Genomic DNA, 10,969 nt, shown 5'->3' with positions numbered 1-10,969 from the left:
GTCAAAGCTTGCCCATGCACCTCCCCATATATACACTACCGTTCAAAAGTTTGGGGTCACCCAGACAATTTTGTGTTTTCCATGAAAACTCACACTTATATTTATCAAATGAGTTGCAAAATGACTAGAAAATATAGTCAAGACATTGACAAGGTTAGAAATAATGATTTTTATTTGAAATAATAATTTTCTCCTTCAAACTTAGCTTTCGTCAAAGAATACTCCATTTGCAGCAATTACAGCATTGCAGACCTTTGGCATTCTAGCTGTTAATTTGCTGAGGTAATTGGGAGAAATTTCACCCCATGCTTCCAGAAGGCCCTCCCATAAGTTGGATTGGCTTGATGGGCACTTCTTGCGTACCATACGGTCAAGCTGCTCCCACAACAGCTCTATGGGTTTGAGATCTGGTGACTGCGCTGGCCACTCCATTACAGATAAAATACCAGCTGCCTGCTTCTTCCCTAAATAGTTCTCGCATCATTTGGAGGTGTGCTTTAGGTCATTGTCCTGTTGTAGGATGAAATTTTCTCCAATCAAGCGCTGTCCACAGGGTATGGCATGGCGTTGCAAAATGGAGTGATAGCCTTCCTTATTCAAAATCCCTTTTACCTTGTACAAATCTTCCACTTTAGCAGCACCAAAGCAACCCCAGACCATCACATTACCTCCACCATGCTTGACAGATGGCGTCAGGCACTCTTCCAGCATCTTTTCAGTTGTTCTGCATCTCACAAATGTTCTTCTGTGTGATCCAAACACATCAAACTTCGATTTGTCTGTCCATAACACTTTTTTCCAATCTTCCTCTGTCCAATGTCTGTGCGCTTTTGCCCATATTAATCTCTTCCTTTTATTAGCCAGTCTCAGATATGGCTTTTTCTTTGCCACTCTGCCCTGAAGGCCAGCATCCCGGAGTCGCCTCTTCACTGTAGACGTTGACACTGGCGTTTTGCGGGTACTATTTAATGAAGCTGCCAGTTGAGGACCTGTGAGGCGTCTATTTCTCAAACTAGAGACTCTAATCTACTTGTCTTGTTGCTCAGTTATGCAGAGGAGCCTCCCACTTCTCTTTCTACTCTGGTTAGAGCCTGTTTGTGCTGTCCTCTGAAGGGAGTAGTACACACCGTTGTAGGATATCTTCCGTTTCTTGGCAATTTCTCGCATGGAATAGCCTTCATTTCTAAGAACAAGAATAGACTGTCGAGTTTCACATGAAAGCTCTCTTTTGCTAGCCATTTTGAGAGTTTAATCGAACCCACAAATGTAATGCTCCAGATTCTCAACTAGCTCAAAGGAAGGTCAGTTTTATGGCTCCTCTAAACAGCAAAACTGTTTACAGCGGTGCTAACATAATTGCACAAGGGTTTTCAAGTGTTTTCTAATCATCCATTAGCCTTCTAACATAGTTAGCAAACACAATGTACCATTAGAACACTGGAGTGATTGTTGCTGGAAATGAGCCTCTATACACCTATGTACATATTGCATTAAAAACCAGACGCTTGCAGCTAGAATAGTCATTTAGCACATTAAAGAAACAGTGTCATCACAAATTATTTTTTTATATGTTAAAGATGTTAGTGCTTTATTAAAAACGTTTATATTCATTTGTGTGTTTGTGTTTTACTTTTTCTTATTTTTACACTTTTTCTTCCCTATGGGGGCTGCCATTTTTTGTTCCATTTCTGTGTGTGTCGATTAACGACACATACAGACATGGAATACGGCAGCCACAGTCCCATAGGGACTGCGAACGGCTCCCGTCCCATTGACTGCAGTGTACGGCGTCTGTGTGGGAGCTGCGCATGCGCCGCTCCCACACAGTCCAATTCGAAATTGGCGCCGTCCGGTGCCATTTTCCTGTGGACCGGAAGTCGCGGCCGGACAGTAATATTACTACTTCCGGTCGCGGCTTCCGGATTAGTGCACTTGGACCAGCGTCAGCAAACGGAGCGGACGGGCCGGAGGGAGCCGTGGCGGCAGGAGCAGGTAAGAGATTTCAATGTATGTTCGTGTTTGTGTGTGTTTACTACTGTATGTAAACCTACTACACTGTGTGTTAGCTCAAAAAATGGCGACACACAGTATAGGAGGTTACACCGTTCAAACCCCTCGTTTATCCCGGCACTAGCCAGGATAAAGGAGGGGGGGATGCTGAGAGCTCACTAGAGCGAGAGCTTTTTACCCAATTTTGCAAAGCTGCAATTTTGAGGACAGCTCCATCTAGTGACCAAAAATGGGTAGTATTATAAATTAGAATTAATTTATAATATTTCCTGACTCGTGAAAAAAATAAAAAAAATTTGAACAATGTTTAATCACCCACACACTAAATGTTTAATTTTTAAAAAAAAAACATGTTTTTCTGGCAACACATTCCCTTTAACAATGTATAGAGTGTATTTCTGATTAATTTATTGTTATCTTCAATGAAAAAAACTGTGCTTTTCTTTCAAAAATAAGGAAATTTCTAAGTGGCCCTAAACTTTTAAACGGTAGTGTATATTGGATTGAGAATAAAGGTTCGGAATATATATAGTCAGTCTATTGAGGATAATATATGCCACTGATGAACCAAAGAGAACATGATGTCCTGGTGAGGAGAGCTTCCCAATTCTCCCATTTGTCAATCTTTATCCAACAAAGAGCAAAATTACTATCTTCACATGACTTTGGAAAAAAGATTGTAAAAGACCATTTATTTGTTTTTTATAGTTATCATATATGTTAAAATTCTCCAAGGTTACATGCTTTGAAGATGCATTCATTTTTGTAATACATGATATATTTGTGTTTTATCTTTATTGTTGCTTAAATTAATAAATAAACATTATTTTGATACAATATATATATTCTAGTCTATATGCTCCTTTTCGATTTTGGTTTATATCATGTCTATTTGGGAGCTGTAGGCTGTTCCCTTCTCATTTGAGACGGACTATTTCTAGGAATAAGTAAAAAAATAGTGCAAGAAACGGTAAGTGTTTTTTCTGCTGGTTTCATATAATTCCGTTATGCGTGGACATGCCCTGAGAGTCTCTCCTGTCACTGGAGTGTTTCTCAACAAGTCTTTGGAAACGGTTACATGGAATAAAATCATTAGCAGCAATGCAGTACAGAACAAACCATATTACAGAAAAAAAACACCAGACTGGGTTTAGTGTATTGTGCAGATAATAAATATTGGCTATAGAGACAGATCTGTTAACCTCTTCAGGACATAGCCTGTTTTGGCCTTGTGGCACAGCCGATTTTTTCAAATCTGACGTATTACTTTATGTGGTAATAACTTGGGAATGTTTTCTCGTGACATATTGCACTTTATGATAGTGGAAAAATTTGGTCGATTTGGCAATTTCTCAAATTTTCGAGAAAATATCAAAAGGCTATTTTTACAGGTACCAGTTTAGAGCTGAAGTGGCGTTGAGGACCTTATATGTTAGAATCCCCCAATAAATCACCCCATTTTAAAAGCTGCACCCCTCAAAGTATTCAAAACAGGATTCAAAAAGTTTCTTAACCCTTTAAGCGTTTCACAGGAAATAAAGCAAAGAAGAGGGGAAATTTACCAATTCCTTTTTTTTGTTTGCCGAAATTCATTTGTAATAAAAAAAAATCTGTTAAATGGAAGGTTTTACCAGAAAAACGCAACTCAATATTTATTGCCCAGGTCCTGCAGTTTTTAGGAATATCCAACATGTGGCCCTAGTGCCCTAATGGACAGAAACCCCGGCCTCAGAAGCAAAAGAGCACCTACAGGATTTTGGGGCCTGCTTATTTTTAGATTATATTTTAGGCACCATGTCGGGTTTGAAGAGGTCTTGTGGTGCAAAAACAGTGGAAACTCCCCAAAACAGTGGAAACTAGACCCCTTAAGGAATTTATCTTGGGGTATAGTTAGCACTTTGAACCCACGGGTATTTTGCTATATTTATTGGAGTTCTTCTGTGAAAATGAAAAATCTACTTTTCTTCAAAAAAAACATAGAAATTTGTAATATTTACAAGGAAAAATGAAAAAAATGCACCCCAGCATTTATAAAGCATCTTCTCCCCAATACGTAAATACCCCATATGTATGTTTGCACACACAGCAGGGCTCAGAAGGGAGGGAGCGCCATTTGGATTTAGGAGTGCAGATTTTGCTGGATTGGTTTTTAGTGCCATGTCGCGATTGCAACGCCCTGGAGGGAACAAAACAGTGGAAACCTCCCAAAAGTGACCCCATTTGGGAAACTACACCCTTCAAGGAATTTTTCTAGGGGTAGAGTAAGCATTTATACCACACAGGTTTTTTTGCAGAATTTAGTAGAATTAGGCCGTAAAAATCAATATAAACATTTTTGTCCACTAAAATGTTGATTTTTTTTTCATTTTCACAAGGGATAAAGGAGAAAAAGTCACCCTAAATTTGTAACGCAATCTCTCCCGAGTATGATAATACCCGACGTGGTAATAATTTCATTTTTTGATAGAAATGAATTAACCTTTGCAGGACTAATCCTTTTTTGCTTTTCCATTTTAGTTTTTCACTCCATGCCTTCCAAACACCATAACTTTTTTATTTTTCCATGAATTGAGTAGTGTGAGGGCTTATTTTTTTACAGGATGAGCTGTAGTTTTTATTGGTACCATTTTTTGGTACATACAATTTTTTGATCACTTTTTATTACATTTTAATTAGAGCTTTGGTGACCAAAAAACAGTGATTTTGGCATTTTAAATGCTTTATTTCTTACGGCAATCATAATGTGCTTTAAATGGCAATTTTACTTTATTCTGCGGGTCGGTACGATTATAGCGATACCATATGTATATAGTTTTTTTTATGTTTTGCAGCATTTGCGCAATAAAATCACTTCTTTATAAAAATAACTTATGTTCTGTCTCACCATATTCTGAGAGCCGTAACTTTTTTATTTTTCAGTCAAAAAGTGGTGTAAGGGCTTGTTTTTTGCAGGATGGGTTGTAGTTTTTATTGGTACTATTTTCGGGTACATGCAACTTTTTGATCACTTTATATTCTATATTTTGCGAGGGGTGGTGGCCAAAAAGTAGTGATTCTGGCATTGTTTTTAATTTGGCTTTTTTTGCGGCGTTCACCGTGCGGTAAAAATAAGATTATAGTTTTATAGATTGGGTCGTTACGAACGCAGTGATACCAAATATGTGTACTGTTTTTTATAGTTTTCATTTTTTCCCTATAAGGGACTTATTATAGGAAAAAAAAATCTTTTCTTTTTACACTTTTGTAAAACATTTTTATTAACTTTTATTTAAGTTTTTCTTTACTTTTTACTCTTTCTTTTTTTACCTGCAGCTCTGATCGCTGCTAGAATACATTACACTACCTAGTTGGTGTAATGTATTCCAACTGTCAGTGTGACGTCACAGTCACTCTGACAGTTAGTCTACGAGGACCAGCAGAGGCTGATCCTCATAGGCTTCCATACATGGCAGACCCGGAGGCCATTGTCTGGCCCCCGGGTCCATCAGCAGCCCCCAGCCCCTAGCCCCTGATGTACTACAAACCCCCTACATGCGGAGATCGCAATCAAGCCCCACATTTAACGGGTTAATTGCCGAAATCAGCGGCAATGAGCTGCTGATCGGCAACAGTGGAGGGTCAGCTGTCAGGGACAGATGACGTCCCAGTTCTCGATGCACACTGTCAACGGCAAAGACGTCCTGTCACTCTGACAGGAAGTGTATCAGGAGGCTGGTCCTGATAGGCTTTCGTACATGGCAGACACGGAGGCCATTACTTGGCCTGCAGTCGCCATGCTAGCCATTGAGCAAACCTCACGATTTCATTGTGAGGTCTGCCGATGTGCTAGAAGCCCCTAAATTGTGGTGGTTTCAATCGATCACCGCAATTAAGGGGTTAATTGCCTAAATCATTGAAAATATGCCGCTGATCGGCATACAGTGGAGTGTCAGCAATCAGGGACAGCTGGCCTCCCGGTGCACACTGTCGCCGACAGTGTGCACCGGGAACTGCGCAGTAACTGTACATCCGCGTGCGCTGACACTGGCCATATGGACGTACAGTTGCGTCGTGGTGCGTCTAGGGGTTAAAAAGGTGCAGGACACTCAGTCTGTAAGCAATGTTTATTTTTGGGTTGCAATTTTTACTGTAACATTAGGTGCAGAGTTGTTTCGGAAGATATATGCATTGGGTCAGGACTCTATGCCTTCCAGGTCTCCTAATTGATCAATCCCACAAACACAGGGATTGTGGCCCTTCAATATGTCCAGTAATCTGTGAGAGTTGAGTTCTAGGCGGCTTGAGCGTCTGACTGGGGTGAGAAATTTGTAACTCTTGATGCTGGATTCTCCATCATTCATCTGTAATTTCTTCATTTTTTCCAAACGTGGCATTGAACATATGTTGAACCTTATGACAGATGATACAGCATCTCCATTTTTTGGCTCACTTTTCACAGCTTCGACTCTACCTCTCCTCTTCCGCTTTACAGTTTCTGCAGGCTCATCCTTCACTTCAGTTTTCAGACCTTCTTCCTGTTTTCTCTCACTTTTTTCCAGGTCAGGCTTCAGCTGTTCCAAGGCATCAGCAAGCATGTCTCTAAGCTCTTCAATAGGCTGTGCACCAGCAGACACAGCCTCCTCACGGACTGCAATAACTTTATATAGCTGTCCATCCCGTTTCTCAAGACGTGCAAGGCATTCCCAGTATCCAGAAAGCTTCTGGAAAAGTTTGTATTTGCTTCTCAAGTATAGAGATAAATTCTTCCCTTGGACAACCCTCATCTATTAGCTTCCGACAGCCACCAAAGATCTGGTGAACTTTTAGAGTAAACTGCTCCTGCTCATCATCTTCTGCCATGGTGGCCCAGTAAAGCTGGGGAGTTTCTTCTGGCTTGGTTTTAATATTTGGCTCCTCTTTGTGCACACTGTATGTGTTCGGTATGACAACAGCCATTGGGGGCCTTTTTAGCACTTTTCCTTTAGATTCTCTCCATTCTGCCAGACGTGACTTCTGTTCTCCAGCAGACTCTGCGGGTCTCGAGAATTTGCTAGCTGTAGGCAGCCGGGGAGCAGGCTTGTTCTTCTTTGACCCTGGCACAGGTGCAGAAGAAATTATTTTTTGCTCTGCATCACTCGGTTACTATTTATAGCTCCGTTCTTCAATGGAGCATTAACAGGCTGAGGCTTGTGTTGGTTAAGAACTTGTGTGGTTCTCCGCACAGTCACTGCTTCTGACTCGCTCTTGGTCAGTTTAGTTGATTGTTTTGTCTGTGACGATATTGGTGAAATCACTGGTCGCTTTGATTTAACATCATTGGCAGAATGTGGTCTTACCATGCTTGTAGTGGGGACAGAGGTTTGTGGCCTCTTTACTTCACTTTTGAGCAGATTCTTGTTTTGCTCAGGCAGAGTTTTGTTTTCAGAGTTCTTCAGAAAGAAATTTTAGACTGAACAATGTTCCCGCAATAAGCACTAGGTAGCTCTTTTAGATCTTTTATAGATTCCAGTTTTGTTTTCAGGAATGACCGGGTGAAAGTCATATTTTTACCATCTTTATTGACAGCTGGCAAATTATTTTCAGGTTCAACCATGTTCTTCTCGACGGGCTTAATTTTTTCAGACTTCTGAAAATCCCCATTGGACCTTTCCATTAAAGGAGACCTGTGCTGGACGCTGAAGATGCTTTCTTTCGTGTTTTTACTTTTGACCAAGTGGGCATTGTGGAGAGGAAGCGTATGACACCTCTCCATTCATGTAATCAGCGCATAGTGACCCTGCATTGTTCACTTTGTGCTGTCACATACTCACTCATTAACGTTACTGAAGTGTCTTGACAGTGAATAGACATCACCTCCAGCCAGGACGGGATGTCTATTCACAATCACAACACTTCGGTAACATTTGTGTGGTACTTACAGCACAGCAAGCATAATCTCGCTGTAAGCTGTCATTTACAGTGTGATCTCGCGAGATTATGCTTGCTGGGCTGTAAGTACCACACAAACATTACCGAAGTGTCGGGATTGTGAATAGACATCCCGTCCTGGCTGGAGGTGTTGTCTATTCACTTTCAAGACACGTGAGTATGTAACAGCACATAGTGAACAATGCAGGGTCACTATGCGCTGATTACATGAATGGAGAATCAGTGATTGGTCAGTGTCATACACTTCTCTCCACAACGCCCACTTGGTCAAAAGTAAAAACACGCCAAATTGTCAATTAAGAAAGTAATTAGCATACAGCTAAATTCGTTCATAACTTGGTGAAAATAGATAGTTTTTCTAAATAAAAAACACTGTTGTCACCTACATTGCAGCGCCCATCTCATTATGTAGGAGATAGGGCACTTATAATGTGGTGATAGAGGCTCTTTAAGGGGAGGGAAGACAGGAAATACAAAATAGTAAGTGAAAAAAAGAATTTTGGTATTTACCTACTATAGAGATGTATGATGTGTGCTAATATGATTTTTTTAATTGCTCATTTTACAGCATCTATTAGTTTATCCCAAGATCCTCATTTCAAGCTGCCAATAACACACAGCATCTACAAGCACCATTAAGGGAGTTTAGGAATTAAATGAACAGACTTAATACAAAATACAGAGGCCCAGAAGGCTATGCAATTAATTATATCAGCTTGTGACAGAACAACAACGCTACTTTGGATTCAAGTCGGACACTAGCATGAAAACTGCAAAGGGACGACCTGTTTGTCTAGACGGCGAGAAGAGGAAAGGTAAATGATTTTGTTAAAGAGTGTTGAGAGAGCGGTTTCCTCAAATTAACCATTACACATGACAAGAAACTATTTTACACAATGCCTAGAGCCGTATAAAAATCTACCAGGTTAGTTCACACTCCCAAGATCATACTTCTGGAAAAAGTTAGTCAGTAATTTTATCCATTGTAGAAGCTGTGCTAGCAATGTAACTGTCAGATTAGCAGTGGTCTATGGCAGAAGAATGAGACCCTCTACAACTGCGACGGAAATGCTGCAGAATTTCCATGCAGAAAATCAGCAGGTTTTATGCAAAATATATGGACATGCTGCAGATTGAGAATCAGGTCAATTTCCACACGTGTTTTCTGCAGCTTTTTTCCACAGCATGTGGATAGGATTTGTTCAAATTTCAGCCACTTTGCTGCTGCCTGTAATACGCTGCGGAATCCTGTAGTAATTCCGGACAGAAATTACACAGCTTTTCTTCTCCTAAAACGAAGCTGTTGAAGGGACGCAGACCAAGGCATGAGGCATCAAGAACCCCAAGGCACTCAAAACCATTACGAATAGCTTCCTGTTAAAAACTCAATGTATTGGGAGTTAGCCTTTTAAAAAAAAAAATAATAAAAAAATAACTAATGAATGACAAGCAAACAGTAGACGAATTTGCCCAACTTATTTGCAAGCCTTTGTCAGCCAGTGTAGGCATACGCCCTATTAACAGGAATGGTAATGCCCAGTTATCAATTTATTCATACATTTTCAGGCGGAATAACAGAATTGTTTTTTCATTGGGAATGCAAGTATTTACCAAGACTGACATGTCAGGTGAGCAGAATAGTAAGCCACAAGATACAACCTACTTCGGATCAGTCAAAGGTCTGCATTTGGAAATCCACCAACCAACCTAACCTAATGTATGGCCTCCCAAGTCTCATTCTTCTCTACCCTCATAAACCAGATTCAGAATGTATTTACTTGCGCAAAGGGTGAAATCCCCATAGAAAATCCACTGAAGAATTGACATAGCAGAGATTTGAAAGTCCACAGCATGCCCAAATTCTGCACAGATTTTTTTATGCTACTTTTGAATGTGATTTTGAAAACCATAGCCACGTGTATTGCATCATTAATTGTGGAGGATTCTTGATGCTGAATACACACCAAAGATTTGCAACAAATTCTCCACATGTGAATTTACCTCAAGGCCACGCCCCTATTTGCCACTAGGCACTGGGGGTGCAGTTCCAAGGGCATCCATCAGGGAGGGGGCGGGTGTGGGATAGTTTTTTTCTAAAAAAGGAATTGCAGGCAGAGCTATTCCAATAATCTATACAATAATATATATTGATGATCAAGATTGCCCATTAGGTGCTATGTGCGATCACGGTCACTTATAAACAGGGACAATCCTGATAATATGTCTATATTAGAGGTGTCCATGTGAGCACTCAGACGCTTACTTTCTGTTCGGATTTTTCCGGTAATCAATTGATCGGAGTATGGGCTCAATAGAAAGTCTATGAGCCCGCACACTCTGATACATCGGCTTTCCGGAAAAGGCCGAAAAGAAAGGCTAGGCTAGGTTAATTTTACCAGTGAGAGATAGATTATATAAAAAAAAAAACTGAAAATCACATACTCAAAATTATATATATTTATTTGCATTGTGCACAGAGAAATAAGTATTTGATACCCTACCAACCATTAAGAGTTTAGCCTCCTCCAGACCAGTTACACGCTCCAAATCAACTTGGTGCCTGCATTAAAGACAGCTGTCTTAAATGCTCACCTGTATAAAATACTCAATTAATCAGTCTGACTCTAACCTCTACAACATGGGCAAGACCAAAGAGCTTTCTAACGATGTCAGGGACAAGATCATAGACATGCACAAGGCTGGAATGGGCTACAAAACCATAAGTAAGACGCTGGGTGAGAAGGAGACAACTGTTGGTGCAATAGTAAGAAAATGGAAGACATACAAAATGACTGTCATTCGACATCGATCTGGGGCTCAATGCAAAATCTCACCTCGTGGGGTATCCTTGATCCTGAGGAAGGTGAGAGCTCAGCCGAAAACTACATGGGGGGAACTTGTTAATGATCTCAAGGCAGCTGAGACCACAGTCACCAAGAAAACCATTGGTAACACATTACGCCGTAATGGATTAAAATCCTGCAGTGCCCGCAAGGTCCCCCAGCTCAAGAAGGCACATGTACAGGCCCGTCTGAAGTTTGCAAATGAACAT

The 10,969-nt window shown here is 40.5% G+C and overlaps 1 pseudogene; it reads right to left on the bottom strand.

The window, feature by feature from the left end:
• Nucleotides 1–6,113: 6,113 nt before the first annotated feature.
• Nucleotides 6,114–7,741, bottom strand: LOC142741810 (cytoskeleton-associated protein 2-like; annotated as a pseudogene).
• Between the last annotated feature and the right edge of the window lie 3,228 nt (nucleotides 7,742–10,969).

Source organism: Rhinoderma darwinii, chromosome 2, assembly GCF_050947455.1.
Source record: "Rhinoderma darwinii isolate aRhiDar2 chromosome 2, aRhiDar2.hap1, whole genome shotgun sequence".
Taxonomy (NCBI): Eukaryota; Metazoa; Chordata; class Amphibia; order Anura; family Rhinodermatidae; genus Rhinoderma; species Rhinoderma darwinii.
This window is presented reverse-complemented; position numbering and strand designations above follow the sequence as displayed.